At 40.2% G+C, this 18,183-nt stretch overlaps 1 non-coding gene across 1 annotated transcript; it reads left to right on the forward strand.

Annotated features, from left to right (window-relative positions):
• Positions 1-6,859: 6,859 nt before the first annotated feature.
• LOC128665335 (5S ribosomal RNA) lies at positions 6,860-6,978 on the forward strand. Its single transcript, XR_008403094.1, has one exon. It is a non-coding gene; the product is annotated as a 5S ribosomal RNA (ribosomal RNA).
• The last annotated feature ends 11,205 nt before the right edge of the window (positions 6,979-18,183 follow it).

Consider the following 18,183-nt stretch of genomic DNA (forward strand, 5'->3'; position numbering starts at 1 on the left):
CCCTAAACCGCCGCACTCCCGCCTTGCAAACATTAGTTACATTTTATTAACCCCCTAATCTGCCGTCCCTAACATCGCCGACACCTACCTACATTTATTAACCCCTAATCTGCCACCCCAAACATCGCTGCAACCATATTAAATGTATTAACCCCTAAACCTAAGTCTAACCCTAACCCTAACACCCCCTAACTTAAATATAATTTAAATAAATCTAAATAAAATTACAGTTAACTAAATTATTCATATTTAAAACTAAATACTTACCTATACAATAAACCCTAAGATACCTACAATATAACTAATAGTTACATTGTAGCTATCTTAGGATTTATTTTTATTTTACAGGCAACTTTGTATTTATTTTAACTAGGTACAATAGTTATTAAATAGTTATTAACTATTTAATAACTACCTAGTTAAAATAAAGACACATTTACCTGTAAAATAAAACCTAACCTAAGTTAAAATTACACCTAACACTACACTATAATTAAATTAATTACCTAAATTAACTACAATTAAATACAATTAAATACAATTATTTAAAGTACAAAAACAAACACTAAATTACAGAAAATAATAAAATAATTACAAGTTTTTGAAACTAATTACACCTAATCTAATTCCCCTAATAAAATAAAAAAGCCCCCCAAAATAATAAAAAGCCCTACCCTATACTAAATTACAAATAGCCCTTAAACGGGCCTTTTGCGGGGCATTGCCCCAAAGTAATCAGCTCTTTTACCTGTACAAAAAGTACAATACCCCCCCAACATTAAAACCCACCACCCACACACCCAACCCTACTCTAAAACCCACCCAATTCCCCCTTAATAAAACCTAACACTAACCCCTTGAAGATCACCCTACCTTGAGAAGTCTTCACCCAACCAGGGCGAAGTCCTCAACGAAGCCGGGCGAAGTGGTTCTCCAGACGGGCAGAAGTCTTCATCCAAGTCGGGAAGAAGAGGTCCTCCAGACGGGCAGAAGTCTTCATCCAGACGGCATCTTCTCTCTTCATCCATCCGGCGCGGAGCGGGTCCATCTTCAAGACATCCGACGCGGAGCATCCTCTTCTTTCAACGTCTTTTTACTAAATGACGGTTCCTTTAAGTGACGTCATCCAAGATGGCGTCCCTTCAATTCTGATTGGCTGATAGAATTCTATCAGCCAATCAGAATTAAGGTAGAAAAAATCCTATTGGCTGATGCAATCAGCCAATAGGATTGAGCTGGCATTCTATTGGCTGTTCCAATCAATTCTATCAGCCAATCGGAATTGGAAGGGACGCCATCTTGGATGACGTCACTTAAAGGAACCGCCATTTAGTAAGAAGACGTCGAAAGAAGAGGCTGCTCCGCGTCGGATGTCTTGAAGATGGACCCGCTCCGCGCCGGATGGATGAGGATAGAAGATGCCGTCTGGATGAAGACTTCTGCCTGTCTGGAGGACCTCTTCTTCCCGACTTGGGTGAAGACTTCTGCCCGTCTGGAGGACCATTTCGCCTGGCTTCGTTGAGGACTTCGGCCCGGTTGGGTGAAGACTTCTCAAGGTAGGGTGATCTTCAAGGGGTTAGTGTTAGGTTTTATTAAGGGGGTATTGGGTGGGTTTTAGAGTAGGGTTGGTTGTGTGGGTGGTGGGATTTAATGTTGGGGGGGGTATTGTACTTTTTTTTACAGGTAAAAGAGCTGATTACTTTGGGGCAATGCCCCGCAAAAGGCCCTTTAAAGGGCTATTTGTAATTTAGTATAGGGTAGTGCTTTTTATTTTTTTGTGGGGCTTTTTTATTTTATTAGGGGGATTAGATTAGGTGTAATTAGTTTTAAAAACTTGTAATTATTTTATTATTTTCTGTAATTTAGTGTTTGTTTTTTTTGTACTTTAGATAATTGTATTTAATTGTATTTAATTGTAGTTAATTTAGGGAATTAATTTAATTATAGTGTAGTGCTAGGTGTTAGTGTAAGGTTTTATTTTACAGGTAAATTTGACTTTATTTTAACTAGGTAGCTATTAAATAGTTAATAACTATTGTACCTAGTTAAAATAAATACAAACTTGCCTGTAAAATAAAAATAAACCCTAAGCTAGTTACAATGTAACTATTAGTTATATTGTAGCTAGCTTAGGGTTTATTTTATAGGTAAGTATTTAGTTTTAAATAGGAATAATTTAGTTAATTGTAGTAATTTTATTTAGATTTATTTTAATTATATTTGTTAGGGGGTGTTAGGGTTAGGGTTAGACTTAGGTTTAGGGGTTAAGAACTTTAATATAGTGACGGCGACGTTGGGGGCGGCAGATTAGGGGTTAATATGTGTAGGTAGGTGGCGGCGACATTGGGGGTGTCAGATTAGGGGTTAATTAATATAATGTAGGGTTCGGCAATGTTGGGGGCAGCAGATTAGGGGTTCATAACTATAATGTAGGTGGCGGTGGTGTCCGGAGCGGCAGATTAGGGGTTAATAATATAATGTAGGTGTCGTCGATGTCGGGGCGGCAGATTAGGGGTTAATAAGTGTAAGATTAGGGGTGTTTAGACTCGGGGTTCATGTTAGGGTGTTAGGTGTAGACATAAAAAGTATTTCCCCATAGGAATCAATGGGGCTGCGTTAGGAGCTTTACGCTGCTTTTTTGCAGGTGTTACGGTTTTTATCAGCTCACCGCTACCGTTAGCAGCGCTGGTATTGAGGTGAGATGTGGAGCTAAATTTTGCCCTCCGCTCACTTTTCTGCGGCTAACGCCAGGTTTGTAAAACCCCGTAATACCAGCGTTGTCTGTAGCTGAGCGGTGAGCATAAAATGCTTGTTAGCTCCGCACACCATTACCGACAAAACTCGTAATCTAGCCGTATATTATCTTAAACAATAAAAATTATTCCTATTCTAATACCCTTTTAAAAAAAAAAATACCTACCCCAAAATAAAAAAGCCTAATCTAGAAAAAACTACCAAGGGCCCTTAAAAGGGCCTTTTGTAGGGCATTGCCCTAAAGTTAACAGATCTTTTGCTACAAAACAAAACAAACACCCCCTAACAGTGTAAAAAACCCCACCCCCCAAACCCACAAAATAAAAATAAAGTAAAACCTAATCTACCCACTGCCCTGAAAAGGACATTTGTATGGGCAAATTCAAATCAACCAATAGGATGAGAGCTCCTGAAATCCTATTGGCTGTTCAAAACAGCCAATAGGATGAGAGCTTCTGAAATTATATTGGCTGTTCAAATCAGCCAATAGAATTTCAGTAGCTCTCATCCTATTGGCTGATTTGAATTTCCAAAATCAAATCAGCCAATAGGAATGCATGGGACGCCATTTTGAATCGAAGATTGCATTGAAGATTCAGTGTACGGCGGCGACAGTATGAAGAGGATGCTCCATGCCGGATATCTTCAGGATGGACTTGCTCCGCGCCGCCGGGATGAAGATAGAAGACGCCGCCGGGATGAAGATAGAAGATGCCGCCTGCCGCCTGGATAAATATGGAGCCGCCTGCATGAAGATGGAGCCGCCTGCCGCCTGGATGAAGATGGAGCCGCCAGGATGAAAATCCTTCAAGTGGGACTTCAGCAACTGTAAGTGGATCTTCGGGGGTTAGTGTTAGGAAATTTTAAGTTTTTTGGGGTGTTTTTTTTTTTAGTTTAGGGTTTGGGTTTTTCGTAAACAAGCTAAATGCCCTTTTAAGGGCAATGCTAAAGAGCTAAATGCCTTTTAAGGGCAATGCCCATACAAATGACCTTTTCAGGGCAATGGGTAGTTTAGATTTATGTTAGAGTTAGTTTTTTTTTTTTTTGGGGGGGTTGGTTGGGTGGTGGGTTTTTCTGTTGGGGGGGTCTTTGTATTTTTTTTTACAGGTAAAAGAGCTGTTTAACTTAGGGCAATGCCCTACAAAAGGCCCTTTTAAGGGCAATTGGTAGTTTATTGTAGGCTAGGTTTTTTTTTAATTTTGGGTGGGCTTTTATTTTTATAGGGCTATTAGATTAGGTGTAATTATATTTTATTTTTGATAATTTCGTTTGTTATTTTTTGTTATTTAGTGTTTGCTATTTTTTGTAATTTAGTATTTGTTATTTTTTGTAATTAGATACTTTGTAATTTTTATAGTAGTGTTAGGATTTTTTTTAATGTGTAATATAGATTATTTAATTGGTAGTTAGTTTAATTTTAGTGTAATAGTGATATTAGTTTAATTGTTAGTTTAAACTTAGTTTTTTTAATTTGACAGGTAAGTTTTAATTTAATTTAAGATAGGGAAATTGCAATTTTAATATAAAGTTAGGGGGCGTTTAGGGGTTACTAGTTTAAATTAGTTTATTGCGATGTGGGGGCTTTTGGTTTAGGGGTTAGTAGGTTTATTTAGTATATTTCGTTGTGGGGGGCTTTTGGTTTAGGGGTTAATAGGTTTATTATAGTGGCTGCGGAATTAGTGGTTAATAACTTTAGTATAGTGGGGGCGATGTGGGCGGACGGCAGATTAGGGGTTAATTATATTTCAATAGTGTTTGCGATACGGGAGGCCGGCGGCTTAGGGGTCAATAACTTTAGAATAGTGGTGGCGATTTCGGGAGCGGAAGATTAGGGGTTAATAACTTTAATATGGTATTTGCGATGGTTTAGGGGTTAATAGGTAGTTTATGGGTGTTTAGTGTACTTTGTGACAGTTTAGTTATGAGTTTTATGTAACAGTTTTGTAGCGTAAAACTCATAACTACTGTTCTCAGATTGTGAAATGAATCTTGTCGGTATAGGCTGCAACGCAATCTTTTTAGGCTCACCGCAAAATTTTTAATGGCTGCGCCATGGAAGTCCCATAGAGAAATGTAATTTTTACGTGTGCGGGACCGACGTTGCGTTACAGGCTAAAAGGCTTGCGGTACAGCTATACTGACAAGACTTATAATGGCTGTGGTGCTGTTTTAACGCTGAAATTACCATTTTTTTCAGCGTTGAAACACGAACGCACAACCCAGAATCTAGGTGATAGTCTTTAATATGCTGGCATGGTTGATTTATTCTGATCTACATTAAAAGGTTTCACTGAAAGCCTACAAGGTTCCATAGAGTGGGCAATTTAAATGGTTCCTATATCCATTTAATTTATTTTAAAATGTGCTATGCTAATATTAAAGGGACTCATAATTAAACTTTCATCAATCAGATAGGGCATGCAATTTTAAACAACTTTCCAATTTACTTTTATCATCTATTTTGCTTTGTTCTCTTGGTATTTTTTTGTTGAAAGCTAAACTTAGGTAGGCTCATATGCTAATTTCTAAATCATGTAGATAACACTGTGCTCACTCCCATGGAGTTATTTATTAGTCAGCACTGATTGGCTAAAATGCAAGTCTGTCAAAAGAACTAAAATAAGGGGGCAGTTTGCAGAGGCTTAGATACAATGTAATCACAGAGGTAAAAAGTATATTAATTTTAAAGTTTTGTTTATGCAAAAATGGGAAATTGGTAATAAAGGAATTATCTATATTTATTTTTTAAGACATGATGAGTCCACAGATCATCTTTATTACTAATGGGATATTCACCTCCTGGTCAGCAGGAGGAGGCAAAGAGCACCACAGCAGAGCTGTTAAATAGCTCCTCCCTTCCCTCCCACCCCAGTCATTCTCTTTGCCTACGTTAGTGATAGGAAGAGGTAAAGTGAGGTGTTAGAATAGATTCTTCAATCAAGAGTTTATTATTTTTAAAGTAGTGCCAGACTGTGCTGCTTTGTTCTAGGGTGTAGCCATAGTCCATATCAGTCTCTACAGTAGAGCTTTTGGTGGCTTTAGAGCAATGGGAACTTGTGGGAGATAATTCTCACTGCGCCTCCCATACATTTATGCTGCCCTAACCCTGATAGCCTAAGCAAGATTACTCAGGCTTTATCTTTCTCCACAGGGCTATGAGAGGGAGAGGACCTCCTAAACCTGCTGAGCTGCCCTGCTGTTGGGCAGAATTAAAAGGTAAGTGCTGACTTTTTATTCTGGGTCTGGGGTAATCTCTCAGATGAAGTGGAGCACTTTAATTTATGGGACATAGAGACTCCTTTTTGTAAAGGAGGACAATTTAGACAGCACCTTATTAGCAGGCGCTGGGGCTGAGGAGAGATTAGGACTTTTTCACTATGAGCTTGTTTCTCTGGGTCTGTACTAGAAATGAGACAACGCTTAGTATGAGGTGTATGCTCTAGATGGGCTATGTTTGCTGGCTAGCAAGGGACAGTCCCACTTTGGCTGCAGACTTTCAGTATGTTTATTTTACTGTCGGCAATAGATCCGTTTTCTGTGTTAATGGCGACCGGAATTTCGCCTTGTCAACGCCCACAATGGGCAGAGCTTTGAGTGGCACCAATGTGGCGTTCAGCTTGTTTATTTTACTCGGCATTAGCTCCATTTCTATAATAATGGGGATTTCGCCTTGATAACGCCCACGAGCTTCGAGTGGCGTGAATTTGGTGTGCACACTCTGCTTCTACTCTTTTTTTTGGCAACATGTACTTCCTTCTAGTACGGAAGGATATGGGCAGTGGTTATTGAGCAGCGTGAGAACCGGACAGCACTACTATGCTGTATCCAGGTTTTTGGGTCTGCAAAATGAAAATGCTTTTGTAGACACAGTAACACATTTTATGTTTTCAACTATTGAATAAGTGATTACATCTGCACATGTGTTCATTTGAGTTCCTCTACATGCAGAAATAAATGTGGCATTTTAACATTTAAAGATACAGTTATGTGTTGAATGTTTATTAAAAGATTACATCGGTTATGGGTACATTAAACTTTCTAAGGTGGGCTCAGTCGGCATTTGATCTCTTGGCAGCTCGACGGATTGTCAAGCTCCCGAGATTCGGCCTACGGCCACACCACCCTGAATGCGCCCGATCTCGTCTGATCTTGGAAGCTAAGCAGGGTCGGGCCTGGTTAATAGTTGGATGGGAGACCGCCTGGGAATACCAGGTGCTGTAGAACTGATAGATGCTGTAGTAGTTCCTTGGACCTTCAGTCTAACATACCAAATTCCTCCGTTTGCACTTCTTCTTCGAGTCATTGCTCGGATCAAGCAGGAGAGGACATCAGTGATCCTCTTTGTTCCTGCTTGGCCTCGCAGGATTTGGTATGCGGATCTGGTGGATATGTCATCTCTGCCACTGTGAAGACTTCCATTGTAGAAGGACCTTCTAGTTCAAGGGTCCTTCTTTCACCCGACTCTAGTTTCTCTGAGGCTGATTGCTTGGAAATTAAACGCTTAATTTTGTCTAAGCAGGGTTTTTCTGACTCGGTCATAGTGACCATGATTCAGGCTAACAAGTCTGTAAAAAAAAAAAGAAAAAAAAAGAAGAAGATTTTTTCAATAGATATGGTGTACATATCTCTTTGGTGAATCCAAGGGCTATTCATGGAGTAGAGTTGGGATTTCTAGAATTTTTGTATTTTCTCCAAGAAGATTTGGAGAAAGGCTTAGTGACTAGTTTCCCTAATGGGTCAAATCTTGGCATTATATGTTGTGTTACACAAACGTCTGGCGGAGGTTCCGGATGTACTATTATTTTGTCAGGCCTTGGTCAGGATCAGGCCTGTGTTCAAACCAGTTACTCCTCCATGGAGTCTGAATTTAGTTCTTAAAACTTCTTCTAGGGGCTCCGTTTGAGCCTATGCATTCCTTCGATATCAGGTTGTTATCTTGGAAAGTTTTATTTCTTGTTGCTATTTCCTCTGCTTGTGGAGTGTCTTCTCGGCATTGCAGTATGAGTCTTCTTACCTTATTTTCTATTCAGATAAGGTAGTTTTATGTACTACATTAGGATTTTTTCCTATGGTTGTTTCTGATCGGAAAATTAATCAGGAGATTGTTGTTCCTTCCTTGAGTCCTAATCCTTCTTCTCAGAAGGAACGACTGTGTACAATTTGGACTTGCTTTAAAGTTTTTTCCTGCAGGCGACTAAGGATTTTCGTCAGTCTTTTCGTTGTTTGTGGTTTTCTCAGGAAAACATAAGGGACAGAAGGCTACTGTTACTTCTCTTTCTTTTTGACTGAAGAGTATCATTCGTTTTGCATATGAGACTGCTGGACAGCAGCCTCCAGAGAGAGTAATGGCTCATTCCACGAGGGCTGTTGCTTACTCTTGTGTATTCACAAATGCAGCTTCTGTGGATCAGATTTGCAAGGCTGCAACTTGGTCTTCTCTTTACTTTTTTTCAAAGTTCTTCAAATTTGATACTTTTATTTCGGCTGATGCCGATTTTGGGAGAAAGGTTCTTCAAGCAGTAGTGCCTTCCGATTAGGTTACCTGTCTTGTCGATCCTGTATCATCTGTGTACTCTAGCTTTGGTATTGGATCCCATTAGTAATTAAGATGATCCGTGGATTCATCGTGTCTTAAAAAAGAAAAGAAAATGTATGCTTACCTGATAATTTTTTTTTTTTTTAACACGATGAGTCCACGGCCTGCCCTGGTCTCTTAGACAGATTGTGGGTTATTGTAAACTCTAGACACCTCTGCACCTTGGCTTTTCCTTTCTCTTCCTAACTTCGGTCGAATGACTGGAGTGGGAGGGAAGGGAGGAGCTATTTAACAGCTCTGCTGTGGTGCTCTTTGCCTAATCCTGCTGGTAAGGAGGATTAGCATACATTTTCTTTTTTAAACATTGAAATTTCTGGAGCAGTCTGTCCCTTCAAATGTCTCTACTGAAGCACTTGTTTAAGCCACAAAAAGAGAACAATAGATACATCTTAAATTTAACAGGCATTCAAATTATTAGTAATGAAGTTTCTTCCAAATTCTCTAATAATTAAAATTTTATATTTTATTTTTAAAAAATCTTTGATGTTTACAGATAGAAACAATTATAATAACTACAATTTTACAATAACTTGGGAAGCGAATAATTAGGATCTACAGAAAATGTAAATACATCTATAAGATGTTTAACGAGTTTCTGTTTATAAAACATTGATGAAAATGCAGGAAACGTAGTTGTGAATTTGCAGCACAAGTCTCTTTTTTAGGCCCCTCCTGGCACTGCAGATTTTGCAAGTTCCTTTCTTCTTCTAGAATTTCTATAATTAATCCATGGTTGCCCTGTTGTTTGCCGTGCACAATGATTTCAGAGATTCTAAAATAAAAATAAAACAATAAAATATAAATACAACTAAAATGGAAAAGTAATAATTAATAAATATTGTTTCCTATCTTAAAATTTTTAGCTAAATTTAAAAAATTAATTTTATTAAAAGTACTAAAATTCCAGCACCAAAACCTATTCTTTTAAAACCAGTAAATATGTTCATGGCTGAATTAATTTGTGTGCACTTTTGGTGCCATTACACATTTTTAATAACTATTCAACTACAAGTCTACCCCTGTGCTGGGTATAAAACAAATTTTAATTTACACAGCACACAGGTAAACTGTGTTGATGGCAAAATATAACATTTGTACAACTTGCTCTGGCACAGTGTAATGACTACCATTGTAAACCTAATTTTATATACACACGTTTTATAAGAGTAATTGTGTTTTATAAAAATAACACCATATAAAGCATTCACTTTCTCTTCATTAAAGGGATATTAAACCCCATTTCTTCTGTTATGTGTGATCAGTCCACGGGTCATCATTACTTCTGGGATATAACTCCTCCCCAACAGGAAATGCAAGAGGATTCACCCAGCAGAGCTGCATATAGCTCCTCCCCTCTACGTCACTCCCAGTCATTCTCTTGCACCCAACGACTAGATAGGATGTGTGAGAGGACTATGGTGATTATACTTAGTTTTTATAACTTCAATCAAAAGTTTGTTATTTTACAATAGCACCGGAGCGTGTTATTGCCTCTCTGGCAGAGTTTGAAGAAGAATCTACCAGAGTTTTTTACTATGATTTTAACCGGAGTAGTTAAGATCATATTGCTGTTTCTCGGCCATCTGAGGGAGGTAAAAGCTTCAGATCAGGGGACAGCGGGCAGATGAATCTGCATTGAGGTATGTAGCAGTTTTTATTTTCTGAATGGAATTGATGAGAAAATCCTGCCATACCGTTATAATGACATGTATGTATACTCTACACTTCAGTATTCTGGGGATGGTATTTCACTGGAATTACTCTGTTAAAAGTACATTAAACCTTTGAATAGGTATTTATTATGTTAAACGTTTTTGCTGGAATGTAGAATCGTTCGCATTTTCTGAGGTACTGAGTGAATAAATGTTTGGGCATTATTTTTCCACTTGGCAGTTGCTTGTTTTAAATTGTGACAGTTTCGTTTCTCTCTCACTGCTGTGTGTGAGGGGGAGGGGCCGTTTTTTTTGGCGCTCTTTGCTACGCATCAAAAATTTCCAGTCAGTTACTCTTGTATTTCCTGCATGATCCGGTTCATCTCTAACAGAACTCAGGGGTCTTCAAACTTCTTTGGAGGGAGGTAGATTCTCTCAGCAGAGCTGTGAGACTTATATATTGACTGTGATTAAAAAACGTTGCTCTGTAATTTTTATGTTTCAAATTTAATTATTGTTACTTTACTAAGGGGAACAAACCTTTGCTAAAAGTTGTGTTGTTTTTAAGGATTGATGCTATAACTGTTTTTCAGTTCATTATTTCAACTGTCATTTAATCGTTTAGTGCTTCTTTGAGGCACAGTACGTTTTTGTTAAATAAGATTGTAACCAAGTTGCAAGTTTATTGCTAGTGTGTTAAACATGTCTGATTCAGAGGAAGATACCTGTGTCATTTGTTCCAATGCCAAGGTGGAGCCCAATAGAAATTTATGTACTAACTGTATTGATGCTACTTTAAATAAAAGCCAATCTGTACAAATTGAACAAATTTCACCAAACAGCGAGGGGAGAGTTATGCCGACTAACTCGCCTCACGTGTCAGTACCTGCATCTCCCGCCCGGGAGGTGCGTGATATTGTGGCGCCTAGTACATCTGGGCGGCCATTACAGATAACATTACAAGATATGGCTACTGTTATGACTGAAGTTTTGGCTAAATTACCAGAACTAAGAGGCAAGCGTGATCACTCTGGGGTGAGAACAGAGTGCGCTGATAATACTAGGGCCATGTCTGATACTGCGTCACAGCTTGCAGAGCATGAGGACGGAGAGCTTCATTCTGTGGGTGACGGTTCTGATCCAAACAGATTGGATTCAGATATTTCAAATTTTAAATTTAAATTGGAGAACCTCCGTGTATTACTAGGGGAGGTTTTAGCGGCTCTTAATGATTGTAACACTGTTGCAATACCAGAGAAATTGTGTAGGTTGGATAAATACTTTGCGGTACCGGCGAGTACTGACGTTTTTCCTATACCTAAGAGACTAACTGAAATTGTTACTAAGGAGTGGGATAGACCCGGTGTGCCGTTCTCACCCCCTCCAATATTTAGAAAGATGTTTCCAATAGACGCCACCACACGGGACTTATGGCAAACGGTCCCTAAGGTGGAGGGAGCAGTTTCTACTTTAGCTAAGCGTACCACTATCCCGGTGGAGGATAGCTGTGCTTTTTCAGATCCAATGGATAAAAAATTAGAGGGTTACCTTAAGAAAATGTTTGTTCAACAAGGTTTTATATTGCAACCCCTTGCATGCATCGCGCCGATTACGGCTGCGGCAGCATTTTGGATTGAGTCTCTGGAAGAGAACCTTAGTTCAGCTACGCTGGACGACATTACGGACAGGCTTAGAGTCCTTAAATTAGCTAATTCATTCATTTCGGAGGCCGTAGTACATTTAACCAAACTTACGGCTAAGAACTCAGGATTCGCCATTCAGGCACGTAGGGCGCTGTGGCTAAAATCCTGGTCAGCTGATGTAACTTCTAAGTCCAAATTACTTAATATACCTTTCAAGGGGCAAACTTTATTTGGGCCCGGTTTGAAAGAAATTATCGCTGACATTACAGGAGGTAAGGGCCACGCCCTGCCTCAAGACAAAGCCAAGGCTAAGGCTAGACAGTCTAATTTTCGTCCCTTTCGGAATTTCAAAGCAGGAGCAGCACCAACTTCCACTGCACCAAAACAGGAAGGAGCTGTTGCTCGTTACAGACAAGGCTGGAAACCTAACCAGTCCTGGAACAAGGGCAAGCAGACCAGGAAACCTGCTGCTGCCCCAAAGACAGCATGAACCGAGGGCCCCCGATCCGGGACCGGATCTAGTGGGGGGCAGACTCTCTCTCTTCGCCCAGGCTTGGGCAAGAGATGTTCAGGATCCCTGGGCGCTAGAGATCATATCTCAGGGATACCTCCTAGACTTCAAATTCTCTCCCCCAAGAGGGAGATTTCATCTGTCAAGGTTGTCAACAAACCAGATAAAGAAAGAAGCGTTTCTACGCTGTGTACAAGATCTGTTATTAATGGGAGTGATCCATCCGGTTCCGCGGTCGGAACAAGGACAAGGGTTTTACTCAAACCTGTTTGTGGTTCCCAAAAAAGAGGGAACTTTCAGGCCAATCTTGGATTTAAAGATCCTAAACAAATTCCTAAGAGTTCCATCGTTCAAAATGGAAACTATTCGGACAATCTTACCCATGATCCAAAAGGGTCAGTACATGACCACAGTGGACTTAAAGGATGCTTACCTTCACATACCGATTCACAAAGATCATTACCGGTATCTAAGGTTTGCCTTCTTAGACAGGCATTACCAGTTTGTAGCTCTTCCATTCGGATTGGCTACGGCTCCAAGAATCTTCACAAAGGTTCTGGGTGCCCTTCTGGCGGTACTAAGACCGCGAGGAATTTCGGTAGCTCCGTACCTAGACGACATTCTGATACAAGCTTCAAGCTTTCAAACTGCCAAGTCTCATACAGAGTTAGTTCTGGCATTTCTAAGGTCGCATGGATGGAAAGTGAACGAAAAGAAAAGTTCTCTCTTTCCTCTCACAAGAGTTCCATTCTTGGGGACTCTTATAGATTCTGTAGAAATTAAGATTTATCTGACAGAAGACAGATTAACAAAGCTTCTAAATGCATGCCGTGTCCTTCATTCCATTCAACTCCCGTCAGTAGCTCAATGCATGGAGGTGATCGGCTTAATGGTAGCAGCAATGGACATAGTACCCTTTGCACGTCTACATCTCAGACCGCTGCAATTGTGCATGCTGAGTCAGTGGAATGGGGATTACTCAGACTTGTCCCCTACTCTGAATCTGGATCAAGAGACCAGAAACTCTCTTCTATGGTGGCTTTCTCGGCCACATCTGTCCAGGGGGATGCCATTCAGCAGGCCGGACTGGACAATTGTAACAACAGACGCCAGCCTACTAGGTTGGGGCGCTGTCTGGAATTCTCTGAAGGCTCAGGGACAATGGAATCAGGAGGAAAGTCTCCTGCCAATAAACATTCTGGAATTGAGAGCAGTTCTCAATGCCCTTCTGGCTTGGCCCCAGTTAAAAACTCGGGGGTTCATCAGGTTTCAGTCGGACAACATCACGACTGTAGCTTACATCAACCATCAAGGAGGGACAAGAAGCTCCCTAGCAATGATGGAAGTATCAAACATAATTCGCTGGGCAGAGTCTCACTCTTGCCACCTGTCAGCAATCCACATCCCGGGAGTGGAGAACTGGGAGGCGGATTTCTTGAGTCGCCAGACTTTTCATCCGGGGGAGTGGGAACTTCATCCGGAGGTCTTTGCCCAAATACTTCGACGTTGGGGCAAACCAGAGATAGATCTCATGGCGTCTCGCCAGAACGCCAAACTTCCTCGCTACGGGTCCAGATCCAGGGATCCGGGAGCGGTTCTGATAGATGCTTTGACAGCACCTTGGAACTTCGGGATGGCTTATGTGTTTCCACCCTTCCCGCTGCTTCCTCGATTGATTGCCAAAATCAAACAGGAGAGAGCATCAGTGATTCTAATAGCGCCTGCATGGCCACGCAGGACTTGGTATGCAGATCTAGTGGACATGTCATCCTGTCCGCCTTGGTCTCTACCTCTAAGACAGGACCTTCTGATACAGGGTCCATTCAAACATCAAAATCTAACTTCTCTGAAGCTGACTGCTTGGAAATTGAACGCTTGATTTTATCAAAACGTGGTTTTTCTGAGTCGGTTATTGATACCCTGATACAGGCTAGGAAGCCTGTTACCAGAAGGATTTACCACAAGATATGGCGTAAATACCTATACTGGTGCGAATCCAAAGGTTACTCCTGGAGTAAGGTTAGGATTCCTAGGATATTGTCCTTTCTACAAGAAGGTTTAGAAAAGGGTTTATCGGCTAGCTCATTAAAGGGACAGATCTCAGCTCTGTCCATCTTGTTACACAGGCGTCTGTCAGAAAATCCAGACGTCCAGGCCTTTTGTCAGGCTTTAGCTAGGATCAAGCCTGTGTTTAAAACTGTTGCTCCGCCATGGAGTTTAAACCTTGTTCTTAACGTTCTACAAGGAGTTCCGTTTGAACCCCTTCATTCCATTGATATAAAGTTGTTATCTTGGAAAGTGTTATTTTTAATAGCTATTTCTTCGGCTCGGAGAGTCTCTGAGTTATCAGCTTTACATTGTGATTCTCCTTATTTGATTTTTCATTCAGATAAGGTAGTTCTGCGTACAAAACCTGGGTTCTTACCTAAGGTAGTCACTAACAGGAACATCAATCAAGAGATCGTGGTGCCTTCCCTGTGCCCGAATCCTTCTTCAAAGAAGGAACGTCTTCTACACAATCTGGATGTAGTTCGTGCCCTAAAGTTCTACTTGCAGGCAACTAAGGATTTTCGACAAACGTCTTCCCTGTTTGTCGTGTACTCTGGTCAGAGGAGAGGTCATAAGGCTTCGGCTACCTCTCTCTCCTTCTGGCTTCGTAGCATAATTCGTTTAGCCTATGAGACTGCTGGACAGCAGCCTCCTGAAAGAATTACAGCTCATTCTACTAGAGCTGTGGCTTCCACTTGGGCCTTTAAGAATGAGGCCTCTGTTGAACAAATTTGCAAGGCTGCAACTTGGTCTTCGCTTCATACTTTTTCCAAATTTTACAAATTTGACACTTTTGCTTCTTCGGAGGCTATTTTTGGGAGAAAGGTTCTTCAGGCAGCCGTTCCTTCTGTATAATGAGCCTGCCTATCCCTCCCGTCATCCGTGTACTTTTGCTTTGGTATTGGTATCCCAGAAGTAATGATGACCCGTGGACTGATCACACATAACAGAAGAAAACATAATTTATGCTTACCTGATAAATTCCTTTCTTCTGTTGTGTGATCAGTCCACGGCCCGCCCTGTTTTTTAAGGCAGGTAAATATCTTTTAAATTATACTCCAGTCACCACTTCACCCTTGGTTTCTCCTTTCTCGTTGATTCTTGGTCGAATGACTGGGAGTGACGTAGAGGGGAGGAGCTATATGCAGCTCTGCTGGGTGAATCCTCTTGCATTTCCTGTTGGGGAGGAGTTATATCCCAGAAGTAATGATGACCCGTGGACTGATCACACAACAGAAGAAAGGAATTTATCAGGTAAGCATAAATTATGTTTTTTTTATTTTATGATTCAGATAGAGCATGTAATTTTAAGCAACTTTCTAATTTACTCCTATTATAAATGTTTCAGCTAGATTACAAGTTTTGCAGTATGGTGCGTTACGGCTACACTGCAGAAAAATTGGCCAGTTTGTGTGGAATGGCAGGTCTCTCTTATTACAAGTTACGGCGGGATAGCTATACTGCAAGCATTTTAGCCTGTAACGCAACGATCCATTCCGCACTCAAAAAATTACATTTGAGTGCGGGATTTCCATATCGCTGTATTACAGGTTGTGCGGTCCGGCTTAAAGACTTGCGTTATAGCCTATACCGCTGTGATCCATATCGCGATCTGAGACCAGTAGTTATGGATTTTGCGAAACAAAAATGTTTCACAAAACTCATATCTAAAATGTTACAAAGTACACTAACACCCATAAACTACCTGTTAACCCCTTAACAGCCACCCTTCCGCATCGCAAATACTATAGAAAATCTATTAACCCCTAATCCACCGCCCACCCACGTAGCCAACACTAAATAAACATATTACTCCTGAAGAAAAGACAACATGAGGGACATCCTCTCCTGACTCCAAGGGAAACCCCTAGATTCACACCAGATACGGTATGTACACCATACCTCATGGAAAATCTATTGAGAACTGGATTACGAGCCTGAATCAGGTGCATTCAGGGTAGAGAGGCGGTCGAGCCTGAATCAAGGAACCAATTACCCATGTCTAGTCAAGACTAGGCAATCAAACTCCAAGCAGTCAGCTTCAGAGAATCTAGGATTCAAGGAAAGAAGGATTCCAAAGTAGAAGGCCCTTCCTCAGAGGTAAGTTCCACAGGGGAAAGACAACCTCTTAACTAGGTAGCAAAAATAAAAGCATTTTAGACAATGGCGAGAGCTGAGCAAAGAGGACCACAGCAAAGCTGTTAAGTGTCACTCCCCTACCCATAATCCCAAGTCATTTGACTGAAGGGAAATAGAAAAAGGAATAACACAAGGTGCAGAGGTGTCTGAGGATTAGTAAAAAAAATAACTTAATTAAAAGGTGGGGTCGTGGACTCTCCATATCCGTAAATAAATACATTTATCAGGTAAGCATACATTTTGTTTTCTTTCCTAAGATATGGAGAGTCCACAACATCATTAATTACTAGTGGGAACCAATACACAAGCTAGAGGAGACAGATGACTAGGGAGGGAAAACAAGACAGGCAGACCTAAACAGAAGGCATCACCGCTTGAAGAACCTTTCTCCCAAAAGAAGCCTCAGCCAAGGCAAAAGTATAAAATGTGTAAAATTTGGAAAAAACACAATTTATGCTTACCTGATAAATTTATTTCTCTTGTGGTATATCCAGTCCACGGATCATCCATTACTTGTGGGATATTCTCATTCCCAACAGGAAGTTGCAAGAGGACACCCACAGCAGAGCTGTAATATAGCTCCTCCCCTAACTGTCATAGCCAGTCATTCGACCGAAAACAAGCCGAGAAAGGAGGAACCATAGGGTGTAGTGGTTACTGTAGTTTAAATTTAAAAATTACCTGCCTTAAAATGACAGGGCGGGCCGTGGACTGGATACACCACAAGAGAAATACATTTATCAGGTAAGCATAAATTGTGTTTTCTCTTGTAAGGTGTATCCAGTCCACGGATCATCCATTACTTGTGGGATACCAATACCAAAGCTAAAGTACACGGATGAAGGGAGGGACAAGGCAGGAACTTAAATGGAAGGAACCACTGCCTGTAAAACCTTTCTCCCAAATATAGCCTCCGAAGAAGCAAAAGTATCAAATTTGTAAAATTTTGAAAAAGTATGAAGCGAAGACCAAGTCGCCGCCTTGCAAATCTGTTCAACAGAAGCCTCATTTTTAAAGGCCCAAGTGGAAGCCACAGCTCTAGTGGAATGAGCTGTAATCCTTTCAGGAGGCTGCTGTCCAGCAGTCTCATAGGCTAAGCGGATTAAGCTTCTTAGCCAAAAAGAAAAAGAGGTTGCCAAAGCCTTTTGACCTCTCCTCTGTCCAGAGTAGACAACAAACAAAGCAGATGTTTGACGAAAATCTTTAGTAGCTTGTAAGTAAAACTTTAAATAAGACAGTAGTTAAGGGGAATTGTGTGAGAGAAACAATGCGCTAGATAAGATCTGGGCTACACATAAAAAACAGGCAATCCCTAAGCCTGAAAACAATCAAGAGTACAAAAAATGGGTATATATGTGAGCGCCAATATGTGTAAAACACAAAAGGCAATAGATCTTTTTAATATTGGCTTCTATATCAATATCTTTATTATTATCCTTTGGTTTTATTTCGGTTAGTTTTTAAAAAGAGAACGGTCCACTAAGTACTGGTAATATGAATTATAAAATATAAAATAAGAAATATATGAAATACAGAATGTAAATAATCATTAATTTTATTGTTAAAATTTAATTAAATTATTAATTCATAGAGATAAAAGTATATAGAACAGACAATAAATATACAAAAGCAATAATACTAGTGATAACCCTCCCTATTGGTACCAATCTTATAGTTAAGTTAATTAATTATACTTGTGAATAAAACATATATAAACAGTCTAAAAGAATATATGCACTAAAAGATTCTTTTTTAAAAAAAGAAACCTTAAACAATTATCCTGAGTTTAAAAGTTATAGCAGTTGGTATGCTTACAATCTGGCTTAAGCATATATAAAA

Source organism: Bombina bombina, chromosome 6 (assembly GCF_027579735.1).
Source record: "Bombina bombina isolate aBomBom1 chromosome 6, aBomBom1.pri, whole genome shotgun sequence".
Taxonomy (NCBI): Eukaryota; Metazoa; Chordata; class Amphibia; order Anura; family Bombinatoridae; genus Bombina; species Bombina bombina.